Below are 21619 nucleotides of genomic sequence, written 5' to 3' on the forward strand. Positions count from 1 at the left end.
CTAGCAAGGTTTTCCTCATTTAGCAGTTGCCTGTGAGGTGCGATGCCCCCCTTCCCGGCGCCATCCCACCCACGGCGATGCAATAGCCGCAGCGATCCGACCCACCGTGCCCATCGCACCCACCTTCGCTTTGGTTTGGCGGCAGGGGACCTGGAACCCCGCCACCACAAGTCCTGTGTGCTGACGGCGTCATCGTCGGCGTTGGTAGCTGTGCAGGGCGGAGTTCTGTGCGTCTGACGTCATGCATGTGCAGGATGTCAGACGCACAGAAGCCCTGCCTCCACAGGCTAGGAACGCCGAAGATGACGCCGTAGTGAGCAGACAGGGCTTGTGCTCGCAGGGTTGCGGATGACATTTGACGCGAGGGCGGGGCACGGGTCAGTGGGGTGGCTTCACCACCATGAATCCACGAACCGTTCTGGGAGACTGACTGACCGACTTCAGTGAAGTCAGTGTCCTCAGAACGTTGAGGTTGCTTTTTATTATAGTAGATGATACAGTCCTCTTTCCATTTTGGTCACTTTCTTCTGAATTGACTACATCTTCTCTTTGTCCTTAGCAATATATAGCCTCCAAAACTGAACACAGTACTCCAGATGAGGCCACACCAATAGCCTGTCTTTGATCAGTGATGTTTCACATTATTTTGCCTCCTTGAGATCCTCAAACACTATCACCCTAGGGTCTTGCTCTCTTGGTCTATGCACATCAGCTTTTCTTCCCCTATTGCATACTAATCCATTGGTTTTCTTTACCCAACTTCATTATTCTGCACTTCTTCATATTTTTTCCAGATACCTTATTGAAAGATTTTGAAAATAATAATATATTAAAAATAGACTACCCATTGAACATGTTTACATAATTTATTTAGATTTTGCTCACATCTTTTCAGTAGTTGCTCAAGGAGGGGCATAATTGAAAGGGGTGCCCAAGTTTTCCTGAGGATGTCCTCACAGGATGGGGAAACCCGTATTATCGAAAGAAGATGGGCGTCCATCTTTCGTTTCGATAATACGGTCGGGGATGCCCAAATCGCAAAATTTAGGTCAACCTTAGAGATAGTCGTCCCCGATTTTCGGTGATAATGGAAACCGAGGACGCCCATCTCAGAAACAACCAAATCCAAGCCATTTGGTCGTGGGAGGAGCCAGCAGTCGTAGTGCACTGGTCCCCCTCACATGCCAGGACACCAACTGGGCACACTAGGGGGCACTTCTAAAAAATTTAAAAAATTACACAATTAGCTTCCAGGTGCATAGCACCCTTCCCTTGGGTGCTGCCCCCCCCCCCCAAATCTGCCCCCAAATCCACTGGTCACAACTCTACAGCATTACCATAGCCCTAAGGGGTGAAGGGGGGCACCTACATGTGGGTACAGTGGGTTTCTGGTGGGTTTTGAAGAGCTCACATTTGCCACCACAAGTGTAACAGGTAGGGGGGATGGGCCTGGGCCCACCTGCCTGAAGTGCCACACACCCACTAAAACTGCTCCAGGGACTTGCATACTGCTGTCATGGAGCTGGGTATGACATTTGAGGCTGGCAAAAAAATATTTTAAAAGGGTTTTTTTTAGGGTGGGAGTGGATTGGTGACCACTGGGGGAGTAAGGGGAGGTCATCCCCAATTCCCTCCAGTGGTCATCTAGTCAGTTCGGGCACCTTTTTGAGGCTTGGTTGTGACAAGAAATGGACCAAGTAAAGTCGCCCAAGCTGTGACAACAAAAAAGTCACTTTAAAATGTGGCAATGAAAGTGTACAACAATATTACAAGGAAGTTAGGTTTTGCACATATTGATCTAAGGGGGGCCATAGTTTCCTTTTACTTAAGATTGTACTATATTTTTCTGCTAAAACAAATTTCAATTTTTGATACAGGAGAACAGATTGCCATCAAAAGTGTACATTCAATAAATGAAAAGATTTCCAATTTGCAAGAATTGCTTTATGTGCAATAATAAGTAGGATGTCAAAAGGTTTATTATGTGAGTCCTGAAGATCCAGATCTGCTGAAAGAGACTTGAAAATGACAATGGAAGGTGAGATATCACATTTAGTATTAAACATCTTTTGAACTTTATGCCAAATGTCTGTCCAGTAGACCTGAACCACTTTGTGCTCATAGCATAGGAAGAAAAGTACCAAAGTGCATATTACAGTTCCAACATTTATTAGTTGACACCAGCTGTAAAAAAGTTTTTTTGGTGTTCAGGAGGTCTTGTGATAAAAAAAATGTACATGGATTGAAGAGTAGAAGTCAATGCCAAAGGCCTCAATGTGGATGACCAAAAATGGGACCATTGTTTCTCTGAAAGAGTATGACCAGCATCAGTCTATAGTGACATTCAGAACCCTTGCACATACTACTACTACTACTATTTAGCATTTCTATAGTGCTACAAAGCGTACACAGCGCTGCACAAACATAGAAAAAAGACAGTCTCTGCTCAAAGAGCTTACAATCTAGTAGACAAAAAATAAAGCAAACAAATCAATTAATGTGTAGAGGAAAGAGGAGAGGAGGGTAGGTGTAGGTGAGTGGATACAAGTGGTTACGAGTCAAAAGCAATGTTAAAGAGGTGGACTTTCAATCTAGATTTAAAGATGGTCAAGGATGGGGCAAGACGTAGGGGCTCAGGAAGTCTATTCCAGGCATAGGGCACAGCAAGACAGACGGTGCGAAGTCTGGAGTTGGCAGTAGCGGAGAAGGGAACAGATAAGAAGGATTTATCCAGGGAACGGAGTGCATGGGAAGGGGTGTAAGAAGTAGCAATCAACATTTTATAAATGGTAGAGACTGTGTGACCAGAAATCAGAAGAGACTGTGCTAATTGATTAATAGTAGGTAAGTCATTAGTTAAATCATTCAGAGGTCCCTTAGCAGACAATCAGTGTTGAAGCTGAGCCCATTTATATACGTTTGAGGCAAACAATGAGAATCATTGAAGTTTAAGAAATGAAAGTAACTTCTTAGTTTGTATGACATCATTAATTATCCGTATTCCCTTATCTATTCATTCTTTTCAGAAACAATGATTTTTATTTAATAAAAACTTAGGGATTATACCATAAGGATGAGTGAGTAGTAGAATTAGTGGAGTGAGCTAAGATTTTTATCAAAGTCAAAGAGACATTTACTAGTAGAACAGATGACTGGATTTAAACTGTCAGTCGGAATAGAGGAAGCTGACAATAACATTTGGGGAAGTAAAGAATTAACAGCTGATTCATCTAGTTCCAAACAGTTTGGTTTATAATCAGTTTGTAAAATGTAAGCTTTATGATAAGAGATAAAATCAGGAAACAAAACACCACCTAACACCTTCTTGCTGAGTTGTTTAAAATTCCTAAGAAAGGAGGTGAGGAGTTTATCAAGTTGCACATAAAAGGACAGAGGAAACAAAACAGAGACCATATTCAAAATGAAATTAACTTTGGAAGAAACCATCATCTTGAACTTCTTCATTCTAATGAATAACTCCGCAGCTCTCAAGGTTTGTCATCTTCCTTTAATTCAGCCATCTCCATTCTGAATGAGCATGTTTCATCTTCATCATTGTTATCATGGCTCCCCTATTTGTCTCCATACTCTCTTGATGCTTCTCTTCCTCTCCACTGGGGGTATCAATCCAAATCCTAATCCTCCAAATAAATATGTACCCCACCCACACAGGTCAAATTGCAACCCTTCCAATCTGACCTGTGCAGGTCAAATTGCAACCCTTCCAATCTGTTTCCTATTCCTCTTTTTCCTCCCCCTTCTCATGTGCTCTGTGGAATGTCTGCTCTGAGTGCAACAAGCTTGCCTACATTCATAATCTTTATATTCTTGCTCTAACATATACTTGGCTTTCCTCTGAAGATCTGCTTCAGTTACTTTTCTCTATCATGGAGGTTACTATTGGGCTCATTTTTGAAAGAGAAGGACGTCCATCTTTCAACATAAATCGGAAGATGGACGTCCTCCCAGGGACGCCAAAATTGGTATATTTGAAACCCGATTTAGGACGTCTCCAACTGCACTCCGTCACAAGGACAGCCAAAATTCAAGGGGGTGTGTTGGAGGCATAGCGAAGGCGGGACTTGGGCGTGCCTAACACTTGGTCGTCCTTGACCCATAATCGAAAAAGCAAGGACATCCCTGACAAACACTTGGACGTTTTCACCCGGACCTGTTTTTCTTACGACTAAGGCACAAAAAGGTGCCTAAAATGACCAGATGATCACTGGAGGGAATTGGGGATGACACCCCTTACTCCCCCAGTGGTCACTAAACCCCTCCCACCCTCAAGAAACATCTTTCAAAATATGTCATGCCAGCCTCTATGCCAGCCTCTGATGTCATACTCAGGTCCATGACAGCGCATGCAGGTCCCTGGAGCAGTTTTAGTGGGTGCAGTGCACTTCAGACAGGCGGACCCAGCCCCAGCCCCATCCCCTCCCCACTTGTTATGTTTGTGGAGGAAACAGTGAGCCCTCCAAAACCCACCAGAAACCCGCTGTACCAACATCTAGGTGCCCTCTTCACCCCTAAGGGCTATGGTAGTGGTGTACAGTTGTGGGTAGTGGGGTTTGGGGGGCTCAGCACACAAGGAAATGGAGCTATGTACCTGGGAGCAATTTATGAAGTCCACTGCAGTGCCCCCTAGGGTGCCCAGTTGGTGTCCTGGAATGTCAGGGGGACTAGTGCACTACGAATGCTGGCTCCTCCCATGACCAAATGGCTTGCATTTGGTCATTTTTTACATGGACGTCCTTAGTTTCGAAAATCATCGAAAGTCAGAAACGTTCATGTCTGGGGACGTCCAAATCTAGGGATGGCAAAATTTAAGGATTTGGACTTCCCTGACGGTATTTTTGAAACAAAAGATGGACATCCATCTTGTTTCAAAAATAATTTTTTTTTTTATTGATATTTCAAATTACTTTACAAGAAAAAAAATCTTGTTTAAGAAAAGTGTTAAGTTACAACACCAACAGTACAAAGTGAAATAAATTTAAAGAAATAAACACTCAAGTCCAAAAATAAGGGGATCCAAGAATCAAATGCAGGATTGTCACAAGTCTCAAAATCAAAATATGCGGCATATATGGACAGAGCATAAATTTAAACTCCAGCTATTGGTCTTCTAGCTGATATAAATGTTGTTAATTGTTGAGATTCCAGAAATACATATTTTACTTGACTCAGTCTAACAACACATTTACAGGGAAAATGTAGATGAAATGTCCCTCCTAATTGAAGTAAAGCTGGCTTCAGCAAAAGAAACTCCTTACGACGCTTTTGTGTTTCCTTGGCTATGTCTGGAAACAGGTTTACCTTCAAGCCGAGAAAAATAATTTTATTTATTTATTTATTGCATTTGTATCCCACATTTTTCCACCTCTTTGCAGGCTCAATGTGGCTTACAATGTGTCATTATTAGTAGATAGTAGATTAAAGAGATAACAGTTATTGTTACATAGAAAGTAGCATGATTGGATTTTAGGCAGGTAAATATAATTAGAAGACGTTACTGATAGTAAGTAAGATGGAGATTTTTTTTAAATTTTAGTTACATTTGTACCCCGCGCTTTCCCACTCATGGCAGGCTCAATGCGGCTTACATATACAGGTACTTATTTGTACCTGGGGCAATGAAGGGTTAAGTGACTTGCCCAGAGTCACAAGGAGCTGTGCCTCATAGAAAGTAGCCTGATCGAATTTCAAGCAAATAGATATAAGCGAGAACATTGTTGATAATATGTAGGTTGTAATGTGTTACATTTATAGTTAATGCTCTGCATGCCTTGTTGAATAGGTAGGTCTTCAGGGATTTGCGAAAGTTAGTTAGTTCATAAATATTTTTTAAGCTGCGCGGCAATGCGTTCCATAGCTGTGTGCTCAAGTAGGAGAAGTTAGACGTGTGCGTTAGTTTGTATTTTAGGCCTTTACAGCTGGGGAAGTGCAGATTAAGGAATGTTCGAGATGACCTTTTGGCGTTCCTGGGCGGCAGGTCTATCAGATCTGACATGTAGGCTGGGGCATTTCCGTGGATGGGTTTCCCAGCCCCTGGATTTCTCCGTTTTGCAAGGATGTCAAATCGCAACTTGCAGGTCCCTTTCAAAAATGCCCCTCTATTTCTCCCCTGCATTTCTCCCCAGTTGGTCATGGTGATAGTATCAGCATGATTCTTTTTCCTTTTTGCAGTTTTCAACATCTTCTTCCACCTCAGTCTCACTGCTTTTCTTCCTATGAAGTCCTCTCCATCTCTGGATAGTGGTAATTTATTGATCCCCTGATGCCTTTCTCTTCCTGTTTCAATGACTTTGAATTCTTTCAGGAGCCATTTCCTCTTCCCTCATGGGCTTCTTTGCATTCAGTGTGTGCTAATCAGTAGCACCGCTTTGTAAAAGGAGACCTAAGTTTCTTGCTTTAACCTACTTAACCAATCTCCAGCTATGTTCTACTGCCTCAGTAAAAACTTTTTTGTCTGTTACTCCTGTCTTGTGAGTCATCCTCTACTACTTGTGGTGTCTTGTTTCTCCTTAGAAGTATCTTCTTATTTTCCTGTGGATTCCGTTTCTACTCCCTCTGCTCAACAGAATGGACACTGCTTCAACCTTGTCTTGTCTTATCTTATCTTGTATATTTCTAGTCCACCTTCTCCCAGTCAAAGATCCAAAGTGGATCACATAAAGAAAACTAGACAGTCACTGGGGGAAAAAATCCATCAATCAATTAATTAACATATATTCAGATATTTAAAATAGAAACTAAACATTATAATTCATAAATAAGATATTTATGAAATAGAAAAGTCTTAAGCTGCCTACAAAAGAGACTCAAGGCACTCATTTTTGAAGCATATAGACATCTCAAAAGGCTAAAATGGACACCCATACCATTAATCATTTCTATAGTGCTACTAGCTGGACAGATTAGATGCAGGCACTTTTCTCTGTCCCTAGAGGGCTTACAATCTAAGTTTTTGTACTGGGACAATAGAGAGATAAGTGACTTGCCCAAGGTTACACGCAGTTATAGTGGGAATTGAACCCAGGATCAAAGCCTGCTGCATTAACCATTAGGCTACTCCTCCGCACTAGATGCACACAAAAGCAAGGAAATACAGATAACCCAATTTTTTTTTGGATAGTGCAGTGTATCCAAATAGCAAGGGGACTTTTTCTGGGTGTGGTTTGGATGGACTAGGGAGGGCCTGAAATCTGGATGTCCAACAGTGATTGCTGAAGGGGAAGAAACATCCATGTGTAAAAAGAAGGAAGTCCTTATTTAGACTTGTTTCAGGAACATCCATTGAACAGCAGTTCACTGAAGGGTTTAGAGTGTGACACCTCCTTAATCCCCCAGTGGTTTATGTTCCCCTCCCTCTCCGCTGCAAGTGAAGCTGGAAGGAGATACCAAACTCTATGAGCATTCTTAAGAGAATAAAAAGCAGGCCTGAGGAGTAGTTTAGTGGTTACTGCAGTGGAAAGTAAAACAAGGGGTCTGTGTTCAAATCAACTTTTTTTTTTTTGAATTGTTGGCTCTCCATAAAGAGAAAAATACCTACTATACCTAAATATATAAAAGACCTGCAAGCTTAAAGGCTATTGAAGTGCATTCAGTAGGTATTTTTCTGTTCCTGGGGAATGCACAATTACAAAAAAAAGTTAAAGAGGTATTCAAACTTAGATCCATTGGTTTATAGTCCACTACACTAACCACAAAGCTGATCCTCAGCTCTTCAAGGATATCTGTGTGACTATTTTCTAGGAATACTGCTATACAGATGTCCACATCCTTTGTTTTTTCCCTGTTCAAAATTTGGACATTTCAGTTTGTAAAATGGATATTAATGCTGGACATTTCTAGCACATGGACATCCATCTCAGGTTTTCTTGAACAGGCTGTGTCCTGTTTGAAAATACATGTGAGACGGATGTCCATTCAGAATGTTCCGATGTGGACATCCCTATTCTGACTTGGGAATCCTTTCAAAAATGCCCCTCCACAAGAAGACAATTGCTTAACACTCAGAGTTAGTGAGTTCCAAATAAGAGCAGCCTGGCATTTAAAAAAAATGAATTTTCTAGGACTTAGAATTTAAACCTCTAACAGAAGGAAATTTAAGCAAAGCATGAACTGAACAGCAAAGAGTAAGATCAGACTTTAATAATTCAACAACATTAGATACATAATCAGTAGTATCACATTGCAAAATAAATAATAACAGACTTTAAAATAAAGATGATCTCTCACAGGCAACCAACATAAGAACAAAAGAATAGCCACACTGTGTCAGACCAATGGTCCATCTAGCCCAGCAGCCTGTTTTCATCAGTGGCCACTACAGGTCACAATTACTTGGCAGAATCCCAAATAGCCACAATATCCCATGCTACTGATCTCAGGGCAAGCAGTGGCTTCCCCCCATGTCTATGTCAATAAGAGTCTATGAACTTTTCCTCCAGTAACTTTCCAAACCATTTTTAAACCCAGATATGCTAACCATTTTTAAGCTCTGGCAATGAGTTCCAGAGCTTAACTATTCATTGAGTTAAGCTCTGGAATAATTCCTCCTATTTATTTTAAGTATTACCATGAAACCTCATTGAGGATCCCCTAGAGGCTCATTTTCAAAGCACATAAACTTACAAAGTTGCATAGGTTACTGTCCTGCTTATTTTCGAAACAGAAGGCCAGCCATCTTCCGACACAAATCGGGAGATGGCCGGCCATCTCTCAAGTCCGGCAAAATCAGCATACTTGAAAGCCAATTTTGGCCGGCCTCAACTGCAATCCGTAGCGGATCCGGTCAAACTTCAAGGGGGCGTGTCAGAGGCGTACCAAAGGCGGGACGGGGGTGTTGTTAACACATGGCTGCCCTCAGCCGATAATGGAAAAAAGAAGGGCGGCCCTGATGAGCATTTGGCCGACTTTACTTGATCCATTTATTTTCAGGACCAAGCTTCAAAAAAGTGTCCAAACTGACCAGATGACCACCGGAGGGAATCGGGGATGACCTCCCTGTACTCCCCCAGTGGTCACCAACCCCCTCCCACCCTAAAAAAAAATTAAAAACATTTTTTGCAAGCCTCAAATATCATACCCAGCTCCATGACAGTAGTATGCAGGTCCCTGGAACAGTTTTAGTGGACCCAGGTCCATCCCCCCCTACCTGTTACACTTGTGGTGGTAAGTGTTGAGCCCTCCAAACCCCCCCCCCAAACCCCACTCTACCCACATGTAGGTGCCCCCCTTCACCCCTAAGGGCTATGGTAGTGGTGTACAGTTGTGGGGAGTGAGTTTTGGGGGGGATTTGGGGGGCTCAGTGCCCAAGGTAAGGGAAGTATGCACCTGGGAACAATTTTTGAAGTCCACTGCAGTGCCCCCTAGGGTGCCTGGTTGGTGTCCTGGCATGTGAGGGGGACCAGTGCACTACAAATGCTGCCCCTTCCCACGACCAAATGCCTTGGATTTGGCCGGGTTTGAGATGGCCGGCCTCGGTTTCCATTATCGTCGAAAACCGATGCCGGCCATCTTAAACCCGTCCATCTCTGACATTTGGCCGGTCCAAACCGTATTATCAAAACGAAAGATGGCCGGCCATCTTTTTCGATAATACGGTTCGGGACCGCTGTTTGCGGCACCGGCCATATAGATGGCCGGCGCCGTTCGATTATGCCCCTCCACGTAACTTTGTAAATCTATGTGCTTTCAAAATAAGCACCCTAGTCTTTGTACTTTTTGAAAGAGCAAAAATTGATTCACTTTTACCCCTTCTATACCACTTAGGATTTTGTAAACTTCCATCGTATCCCCCATCAGCCATCTCTTTTTCAAGCTGAAGAGACATAAACTGTTTAGCTTTTCCTCAAATGAGAGGAGTTCCATCCCCTTTATCATTTGGTTACCAGAATTGCATGCAATACTCAAGGTGAGGTTGCACCATAGAGCAATACAGAGACATTATAATATTCTTGGTCTTATTTGCCATCCCATTCCTAAGAATTCCTACCATCCTGTTTGCTTTTTTGGCTGCCACCACACACTGGGCAGACAATTTCAGCTTGTTTACAATGACACTTAGATCTTTATTTTGGGTGCTGACTCCTAAGGTAGACCCTAGCAACATCAGGCAACTATAATTTGAATTATTCTTCCCAATGTGCATCACTTTGTATTTGTCCACATTAAATTTCATCTGCCATTTGGCTACCTAGTCTTCCAGTTTCCTAATGTCTTCCTGCGATTTTTCACAGTCTGCATGTGTTTTGACAACTTTGAATAGTTTTGTATCATCTGCAAATTTAATCACCTCACTTGTCGTTCTGATTTCCAGATCATTTATAATATGTTAAATGGCATTGGTCCCAGTACATATCCCTGCGGCACTCCATTATTAATCCTCCTCCACTGAGAAAGATGGCCATTTAACTCTACATTCTGTTTTCTATCCATTACCCAGTTCCTAATCCACAACAGTACATTCCTCCTATCCCATGATTCTTTAATTTCCTCAGGAGGCTATCATAAAGAACTTTGTCAAAACCTTTCTGAAAATCTAGATTTCTCTCTCATAACCCACCCCCCACCCCTGTTTCTTCTCATAACTCCTCCCCGGTATCTCTCTTGCTCCTCTCCAGCCTTCCTCCAGTCTGTTTTGTGCCCTCCCCAGCCTTCACTGGTTACTCACAGTGCTGCCTGAAATGACTTCTCTCCTCCCTGCATGGCGATCAGGCTCTGCATACACATACAGTGCAGGAGGTTCGGGAAGTCTCATGGGACTTGAAACCACAAGACCTCCCCAACTTCCTGTACCACTCAGCTCAAGTATATGCAGAGCCTGATTGATGTGCAGGCAAGAGAGAAGCAGTTTCAGGCAGCACTGTAATGAATGAAGGATGGAGAGGGGCAAGAGAGAGAGTGCATGAAGACTGGGTGAGGTTATGAGAAGAGAGATAGACTGGGTAAAGGCTTGGGGGGGAGTTAGAGAGAAACTGATGGGTACCCTGGATATAATGATAGGCGAAACAAAGAGGCAATTGCCTCTTTGCTTCTCCTATCTAGAGGGTGCTATCACACAGCTGACAGCATGCTTTGGGAAGGAAGACTATTGACTTCTGCAATTGATTAGCAGAGGCACTTTAAGGAAATGATTTATTAAAATGTATTTGACCACAAGCACAAAATAGGAAAAACAAATCTCAGTAAGTCAATTTCTAAAAGAGCTACTGCTAATATGGGAGGGGATTCCACCCCCCCCCCCAAAAAAAAAAAAAAACAACAACAACAACAACCCTTCACTGGGGACAGTGTTTGAAGAGTGGGAAAGGAGAAGTGAGAAAGGTCTTAGATGCTGACTCCTAAGTTTTTGAGGGCAGGCATTAAATGAAAAAATTGTCAAGACCTGGTTTAAGGTATTTATTTTTCAGTTAATTACGGATTCTTTAAGGGTACAAAAATTAGTGTTTAATGGTATGTGGTATCCTGACAAAACATTTGAGTGTGGAAACAGAAACCAAACTATCATGGATTATACTACAAATCACTTCAGTGCAGCTGAGCTGCCTGTGTATGAAGATTTAAAGCTATATTGTCCTTTGTTTTCCTGCTGTGGATGTACATTGAAGCAGGTGCTTAAGAACTTTCCAACCTTGAGACTAGCTGTGAAGACATTGAAGATGCAACAGTGTTACTGCCATGTTGCGCCAGTTTTGGTACATCCACATCTGCATCCCATCTCTCATCAATAAAGATGCTGCACATCTGATTTGCATATGACAGTAGCTGCATAACTGGCTCTGCTAATATTGTTGAGTTTCAATCCAACCACTGAGAGAGACTGCTTTCATTGTTCAGACATTTGTATTCAGTAGTACTAACCATGAACTGGAACTATTAAAATGCATATACAAATTATTACTGCATGACCTTATACAATAGGTCTGTTACACACATCTACAAAGATTCCTGGATCAATTGAGTAACAATTTAATATCCATTTTTCATACAGGGCGAAACACAAGCTATGTGTAGAGCTGTTTGTAGCTGCTTGAAAGATGAATCAGTGAATATGATTAAATATCTGTACCTCTAAATGAGAGGTTGCGTAGTTAAAAGGAAAAGAAGATTGGAAGATCTGGTATAGTGCAATGGACATCTGATTATTGCAATATTATGGACTAAGGATTATTTCATCAGAAAACTCACGGTTATTAGAATGAACTAAAAGGACTTTGAAGGACACAGTAGCTGTCAATACAGAGATGTGGTTACTTCTCTTTGGGGAGGGATGGTTGAGTAATTTGACTAATTTAGTGGCTTACTAGATAATAGGTTGGATTAACATCAAAGCCACGCAAAGCCACACAGAAGTATGAAAAATGGATATTGAATTGTTACTCAATTGATCCAGGAATCTTTGTAGATGTGTATAAGAGACCTATTGTATAAGGTCATGCAGTAATAATTTGTATAAGTTTATAATAAACATTTTTTAAAATCTATTCTTAGTAAGTAATTGGTATCACGTAAGGAAGAATAGTGATAAGTATTAACCCAAAATCAGTCATTATTGTTGTACTATTAAAATGCATACAGAAACAATGACTTTGCTTTATGCCATTTTTACTCCTGTTTCAGTTAATGCATGGCATCCTGCCTTTGAGCTGCCACCCAGTGCTACATCCTAAGAATCAATGGCTCTCCAGAGCACTGAACTTTCTCATCTACTCTGTATGCTGCTGGGCCCTTTTCCTTAGGCTTATACATGGCTTATCATCCAGAAGACTGGATTGGTAGGAACCAATGTAGAAAACAAATCTATGGATCAGCTCATGCTTCCTGGAGTCAGGTACAGAGTTAATGTCATTCATGCTTCAAAAGATTGTAAAACTGAAGTTTTATTTTTCATCTTGGTTTGGGGTCAGTCAGAGAAGTTGTTCTTTGGTGTTGGAAGTACAAGGCAGACGTCATTATATTTTTGGTTTAGGTTTTGTTAGGGAAGATTTATTACTTTGTGTAAGATAAGATTTTGTGATAGATCTGCTGCTAAGAAAACATATCTGTGTCATGCTTGTGTTTGCCACAATGAATCATTATGTGCACAAAACTCGTCTCTCTCAGCCATTTTATTGCCAGTGAATGATGAACAGGAACCTGGGTTAGGTGTAAATAATTCCCAAGGCACACCTGCCCTACAGCACTATTAATATATACCTTTCCTGGTATGACACAAAATGTATGTTTGTGTCACTTAGAAGTGATCAGCAGAGAAAAGGAAAAAAACAAAACCCTGAATGGAGGATATAAGACAAGCTAAGGGTACAGTGAGAGCGTAACTAAGGGAAGTTGTGAATTTCTAATGTTTATTTAATTTAAAAAGTACATTTAAGGTTTTGGTTTTGGTTTCATGTTTTGCTTTTGTTTGAATCAGGGATGTTTTGTTAGTGTTTATAACTTTAAACCTAAAATCAGAAGCCATAGATAACATATTACAATGAGTCTGGAAATTATTTTTGGGTGTTCTTACCATAGTAAAATAGTAAATGACGGCAGATAAAGACTTATATAGTCCATCCTGTCTGCCCAACAAGATAAACTCACTTTACATTGTATGCAATACTTTATATGTATACCCGAGTTTGATTTGTCCTTGCCACTCTCAGGGCACAGACCGTAGAGGTCTGCCCAGAACTGTTCTTGTACTAAAAGTTCTGAAGCTAACGTTGAAGTACCTTAAAATTTACACTCTAGCCCATCCATATCTATTCAGTCATGATCAGGGTATAGACCGTAGAAGTCTGCCCAGTACTGGTTTTGCTTCCCAATTATCGGTATTGCCACCCAATGTCCACTAAGATTCTGTGGATCCATTCCTTCTAAACAGGGTTTACCAAATTTAGTGCTTCAATGATTCAAAATTTCTCTGGACCTTATGATGATGAGAGTAGCTGTTTTTAGTTCCTACCCTGTTTCTTCCCACTTGAGGGTGAGATAATTGTTGTCACATGGTCTGAGATATGATAATTCCCGCTTAGTGTCTGGAAATGATGTGGAGTTCTAGTTGCTATAGATCTGGCCACTTATATTTAAACATTTTCACTTCCCATAGCTCACTTCAGTGCTATAAGCCCAAGTTTCTGTGTCGGTATATTGTTGGTGGCACTGCCGTACTTTTCATAATGTATTAGAACATTTGCTATCACATCATGTGCAAAGACTACCTCTTGAGTATTGAAGTTAGTCTCTCTGGATTTTCTTTCTAATCTGTATTTGAATATTCACTTACTAACAGGTGAGTGACATCTGATTAACTTTACCTGGATAGACAGCAGCACTTAGCTGCCCAAAAGTACTGCTGAATATACCCAGATAAAGATATTCAGATATAGGTATCTGGACAGAGCTAGGCAGACTTCCATAGTCTATGTCCCAGAAACACCAAAGAAAGACCATGATCAAGTATATAATATCACATTCATTATTGATTTAAATCTTGAATTGATAATTAATGTGAATGTTGGGCAGTCTGGATGGACTATTCAGGTCTTTATCTGCCATCACTTACTATGTTACTATGTTAAAATGGCTTGCCACAGGATGTGCTTTGGAGTCCTGTGCTAATTTCCAAATTAGAGTGTGCTAACTAGTTAATACAGAATTACCATGTGAGCCCTTACTGCCTACAAAATAGGTGTCAGCAAGTGCTCACACGGTAATTATTTTTATTGGCTGTGTGCTGCTAGACAGCAAGACATATATTTGTCTTGAAGAATTTAAATTAAAAGTTTGACATTTCCCCTGAAGAAGCCTGCTGTTGGTGAAACAGGTCCCGTTGGGATCTTTTATGAAGCAAAGATAAGTGAAATGCTTTTTCTTTTTTTCTTCTTGGCTGTGTGATATAAGTCTCAGAATCAGAAATGTTATAAAATGTTTGTTTTGAGCAAAGCACTGAAAATGACGTTGAAGAGATGAAAGTCTAAATCAACTGGAATTTTTTGGCCAATGATTGGTCTTAGTTATAAGGTGCTGTGATTTATTTTGAAAATGATATTGAGTGGTACACGTTGAGTGTAACCTTACTTCACAGCAATACTCTTTGACTGCTGAGGCCTTTTTTCCTCCATTTTAAGTAAAAGTAGAACATTTTTTTTAAAAAGTAATTGTTAAGAGCATTATAAATAAATATTTTTGAATGTTTTTGGTAAAGTACTTTAGAAACATTTTCATCAACAAGTTAGATTGGGCTGGTGTATGATTTTCCACATTTGATGTTTGTAGTTGCACTATCGTGATCTGAGCTAACAGATTTCCTCACAACCTCATCTCCTACACATGATTCGATCAAATCCCGCTGGGATACCAAGGTGAAAGCCATATTAGACAAAATTGCTCCATTTACCACTAAAAAGGTCAAGACGTCCAGAAATTCACCATGATTTACAGAGGAACTATCCATCCTATAAAGGGAATGCTGATGCCTTGAAAAGCAATGGAGAAAGAGCAAAGATACTACTGATAAATCCAAATGGAAGTCAGTCTTTTGATGCTAAAACAAAAGAAGGTAGCTGATTCAAAATGTCAGTACTATAGCAGCCTAATGGACCAAGATGTTCTTGACAACAAAAAAACTTTTCTCAATAGTTACAAAACTAGCTTCCACTAATGATGATGAAACATGTCCCACCACCCAAGACCTAGCTGATCATTTTGCCAATAATATCCTCCAATTTAGCTCTAAATTATCTAATCCTACTTCAACAGAGGAAAATAGTTCAACCCGTAGTTCAGCCTGAATCTCTGGAGATCCTATAATCCAAGGACTCAAAACTGACCAAAACTGAGGATCTTTCTAACCACTAACAGTTGAGGATAAAAGATCACTGCTGTTGAAATGCTCCTGAGCCAACTACTCCCTGGATCAATACCCAAAATACCTATTCAAATCCATCTCTATGGAAGCAGTAAATTGGTTACTCAAAGATCTCAGTGAGCTGTTAAAAACTGGCTCTCATCCTCCTGATATGTGAAAAATTGTTCTCACTCCACTGTTGAAGAGATCTGGACTAAGATGTAAAGTATTAGAAACCGACATCAGTAAACAACTCTATTTCTTGAAACATTTTCTATATTACACTGGTCACAATTTGGCTTCATATTGTCACATAGTACAGAAACATTGCTGCTAGTTCTAACTACATATGTCAAACATCACCTATGCAAAGGTAACCAAGTAATTCTTCTCCATCAATATATCGGCTGCGTTTGAAGCGGTTGACCACACATTGCTACTCGAACACCTGGACCAGAAAGGAATAACAGGGACTGTGATGTTTTAGTGAATTCCCTTCAAATCAAAGCTATTCTGTCAAGCAAAATAACCAACTTTCCAACTACTGGTATCTCCCCTCTCACCTATCCTGTTCAATCTCTTTATGTTATCCCTTGCCTCAAAACACCTGGGTCTTAATGAACTACTATTATCCTACACGGATGACATCCTGCTTCTCATATCAGTGACAGCATCAAACAAAGATTCAACTCAGTCTGTAGTGACTGGCATGACTGCTATTAGCACCTGGGCTCTGACCATTAAACTGAAATTAAATGCACAAAAAAAACCCAAGGTCCTGTGGTTGCAAAATCAGGGAGGTGAGGTCCCATCATCAATATCTTTGTCCAATGGTCAAAGCTTTACAGTCAAGTCTGAAACCAGAGTACTAGGGGTCTTGATTGATTGATTATTCACTCACCTTCTCTTCCCATATTAACCAGCTATGTAAGAAACACTATTCAAAATGAGACAAATACGTCTAGTCAGATCATTGTTCGACCAAAAGGCCTTTGCACTACTAGTTCAAATGTTAGTCCTATCACACTTGGATTTCTTGGTACTGAGTGTCAATATCATAAAAAGTTGCAAATCATACAAAATACAGTTGTTTTACTAATATACAGATTGAATAGATATAGTGTTTCGACTTATCTTAACAAACTGCATTGACTTCCCATAGCAGAAAGACTCAGGTTCAAAGCTGCTTGTTTAGTTTTTCAAATCTTACAGGGTTTCACCTCTGAACTTCTGACCAAGACCACTTTGCTACGTTTGGTCCAGTCTAACAGACTGAAAGAACAGCGTTTCAAAAGACAATTCAAAATCAGATTTTCAGCTCTCTATTCCCTGTACTTGGAGTTAAAATATGGAACTCTCTACCTATTGCCATCAGAACAGAAAACAGCTACCTTAGCTTCAGGAAGAAGCTGAAAACCTTTCTCTTCCCAAAGACTGCTTCATAACAATCCATTGACTTCTACTTCCTAGTATCATCCATTATTCTTTCCTGTAATGTTTTTGGTCTCATGCATTACACCAATGGTCTCTAATTGTTCTCATACCTTACACTAACATTATTGGCTTTTGTCTCACCTATGGGGTCTTTTACTAAAGCTTAGCTTGTGTTATCTGCAGCAGGGCCCATGTTATTCCTATGGGGATATAGTAACGTAGTAACATAGTAAGTGACAGCAGATAAAGACCTGTACGGTCACCACCCAATCTTCGCTAAGGAATGAATCCACGGAATCTTAGCAGAGATTGGGTGGTGATGCTGGTAATTGGGAAGCAAAACCAGTGCTGGGGCAGACTTCTATGGTCTATACCTGATCGTGACTGAATAGATAGGGATGGGCTTGAGTGTAAATTTTAAGGGGCTTTGACGCTTCAGAACTTTTAGTCCAAGAAGAGTGCTGGGCAGACTTATATGTTCTGTGCCTTGATAATGACAAGAACAAACCAAACTCGGGTATACATATAAAGTATTGCATATCATGTAAAATGAGTTTATTTTGTTGGGCAGACTGGATGGACCGTACAGGTCTTTATCTGCTGTTACTTACTTTGTTACTATATCCCCATAATGAAACCCTTGGTATGCTGAAATCACAAGGCTGACTTAAGTCACAGCAGTTGAAAGAAGTTAAATTAAATTCAAAATCAGATCAAGAATTCTGGTTTCTGTTCTCTTGAAAAGCCTTTGGGTATTTCTTCTGTGTTCACTGCTCCACAGCTATTGGACATTTTTACATGTATTATCACATTCACAAACCTGATAAAACTCTAGCACCTTATCTTCTATGTTTCATCAGTACTAAAGGAGAGAACAATAATTTGGCAATAGCATTCTTAAAGGAACCAAAGATGCCTCAAATAAATGACATTTTTTTTAAATTATACTTTATTTTTTTTAAAGCAAACATACATTGGTATTCTCTTATGAAATCTGTTGGGGCAGCATGTGCATTTTCAGATACTATAAAGACGTGTTTTCCACTTTATTGTGTTCAGTTGTGGGCCTCTGTGCAAGTAGAAAAAAATAATTTCTTTCAAGCATTGACAGCTGCTTTTGCCTTCATGTCCTACGTATGTATTGACAGAATCTCAATTTTATCACCCCTCCCTATGTTATCTTGCTGGATGTCTATCCGAAAAAGGATAATAAATAGAGGACAGAATGAAATGAGGTTGATAATGTATCTCATGGCTGATTGCAGGCACCAGTCTCACATGCTGCTTAAGACCAATTACATGCTTCTGCTGAGATATACAACACCTCTGAAGTGCTATTTCTGAACACGGAATGTGAATTTTAATAGTCGCTGATGATCCTTAACCTCCCTAGTAATGACATTTAGCACTTCACTAGATTTGGCAGAATTCAAACCCATTTCGATTTCTGTTCTTGCTATTTCAATGAATTGTAAAGGCAGATTTGCGATAGTACATAGAAAGGGAAATTCACAGGTCCAGGTCAAGACACAGAGAATTCTCATACTGTTTTACAAGAGGCTCTGCCAATTGTAAAGCCTTTTGTAAAATCAGTGGCGTTCCTAGGGGGGGGGGGGCGGTGGGTGCGGTCCGCCCAGGGTGCACGCTGCTGGGGGGGGGGGGGTGCCGCGCGCGCCTATCCTTCATTCGTTCCATGCTCCCTCTGCCCCGGAACAGGGGCATGTACCCCGGGGGGGGGGTTCTTTCGCGGGGGGGTATCCTTTTGCCAGGGGGGGGCGCTGCACTCGGGGGCGGGGCGCATCGGCGATCCGCCCCGGGTGTCAGCCCCCCTAGGAACACCACTGTGTAAAATACATGCAGGATTGCACATAAAAGTCCTTCCGTGTACAGAGGAAGCAGCAATTTTAGAAAGTTACATGAAGGGAAAGCAAAGATAGAAAACCACCCCACCCATGTACTTGGAGAAGCTTTCTAAGGGGGTCTTTTACTAAGGTGTGCTGAAAAATGTCCTGTGGAAGTGTAGGCACAGGTTTTGGGTGTGAGCAGAATCATTTTTCAGTGCACCTGTAAAAAATGCCTTTTTAACATTTTTGCTGAAAATGGATGTGCTGCAAAATCAAAATTGCCATGTACCCATTTTGGGTCTGAGACCTTACTGCCAGTCATTGATCTAATGATAAAGTCTCATGCGGTAACCGTGTGGTCATGACCTATGCATGCCAAATGCCACTTGGCGCGCATCTGATACTTGCAGCAGAAAATAAAAAGTATTTTTCTGCCGTGTATATCAGCCGTGCACCAAAAATGAAATTACCGCAAGAGCCACGCAGTAGCTCTGCAGTAATTTCATTTTGGCTTGCCTTGGGCAAGCGTAGACACTTACGCGGCTTAGTAAAAGTGCCCCTAAGATTGCTGTTTCCACTTTAAAGGCCCCAGTCCTAGCATAGGTGGTCCTCCCAGCCCCCCTAAGGCATCCCATCCTTCCCTAAAAATATGCACCTTCTGCTTTATGAAATGCCCCCCCCTCCTTGGATGCTGGGCTAGATGGACCTTTGGTCTTTCCCAGTATGGCACTACTTATGTACTTATGTAACCCTCCAAGGTGCACCCATTCTGCAGCTCCAACGCGGCCTCCACCCCCTGATCCACCCCCACCCCACCTTATTAGGGGTCTCTGGTGTCTAGTAGAGTGGGAGCAACGTCTGTGTGCTCCTGGTTTTGATGATCCCAAATTCAAATATGCTCACCAAGACCTCTAGCAGTAATACTACAGTATTGTCATTAGGTGTTAGGCTTCCACATAAAAGCAATTCCAACTAGAAGCAGTTCATTCAGTTCATCATCACAGTTAAATCACAAAGCAGCAGTTTCTACCTTTTACTCTCTTTACCTTCAGGAGGGGTTCCATACTTTAGGGATTTCTCATACCCCAAGGGATTCCCCTTTACATCGGCTTTGAGTGTCATTTAGTTTTTAGTACCAATAAAGTTTTTGTTGTTGCAGTGTCACCATCATGCCATCACGCTATCGGGATGTTATAACGCTGTGCCATCAGGTGTAGAATGCGTACACACCACTGATTTTTTTTCTCTGAACTTTGCAACTTCATTTAGAAGCACATTGTGCTTTTAAGCCTCTTCCACTGAAGAGTGGAATTGAAAGTAGTACTCTATGAAAGTCATTGGGTTGTGCTCTGCAGTTTCCTTTATTTTCATTTGCACCATTAAAGCCTGTCAGCCTGTCAGCAAGCTTGCCACTTTGTTACTGAACTGAATTGAACTGCACATTATTGCATTTGAGATAAATAAATGTGTGGAATTTTGATTTATACAGTTCACTTGTTGAGCATATTAATATGGGGTTTAGCTCTATGATCATAAATTACACGAGTCCTTATAGCACCTTAAAACTACATTAGGCTGCATAGATGATTCTAATGCTTAAAATGAGAGCTTCCCCCTATATATAATTATTTATTATTCATACTTTAGTGTTATTTGAGGGCTTGTCTATTTGATTTTGCACGTTGCATTTGATTCTTTTTTTTTTTAGTGTACCTAATTATAAAAAACTCTGTGGGAGAGGTTTTTTTTAAATTAGGTACACTACATCAGCAGTGATAGTGAAGCTGTTCTTCCTGCAGCTGCACATGGACTTTTTTTTTCTACTGGGACCTGTGTTGCTGTGACTCTTAAAGTATCGGCTACATATTGAACAAGCTGTAGGGTTATGGGGCTCTGCCTTGCTATTTATAGTCAGGGCTGGTATGCAGAGAGTTTAAATGTGAGGATAAAGCTGAATGACAACAATGGGGATGCTTGTTAGAATTAGAGGCAAGGTAGGGTTGTTGTAATTTGGGCTGAGGGGCAATGATTAGTTTGTGTGAGTATTTTCTGGTGACAGAGTGACTCCCAGAAAGCAGTTAGGTGCTGGTGAAATGAGTGGGGTCAAAAAGGAAATGTAATGGGGAAACAGTCTCAGGCTGCTTGACAGTTGACAGGTGTTAAAAAGAATTGAACAGGGTTGTAAGCAGAAATGGGCCTGCACTGGGACACCACCTTCTATTTCTGGAGTTACTGCGAGCAGGAGGAATGTCTGAAACCAGCTTGTGGAGAATGTTGCTATAGGACAAACTTTCGGATCTGAGACCTGCAGTAGCTGAGAGCGCTGAAGTTCCTGCTGAGTTTCAGCATGAGCTGGTTGGTTTATTAGATAGGGAGGGAATTGTGGGTGGGGAGCAATGTTGTTTGGTGAGGATACATCAGTGGTGTGTTGGAGCCGGCTCGCACCGGCTCGGAAGAGCCGGTTGTTAATTTTCCTTCCGACTTGCGAGCCAGTTGTTAA

Source organism: Microcaecilia unicolor, chromosome 3, assembly GCF_901765095.1.
Source record: "Microcaecilia unicolor chromosome 3, aMicUni1.1, whole genome shotgun sequence".
Lineage (NCBI taxonomy): Eukaryota > Metazoa > Chordata > Amphibia > Gymnophiona > Siphonopidae > Microcaecilia > Microcaecilia unicolor.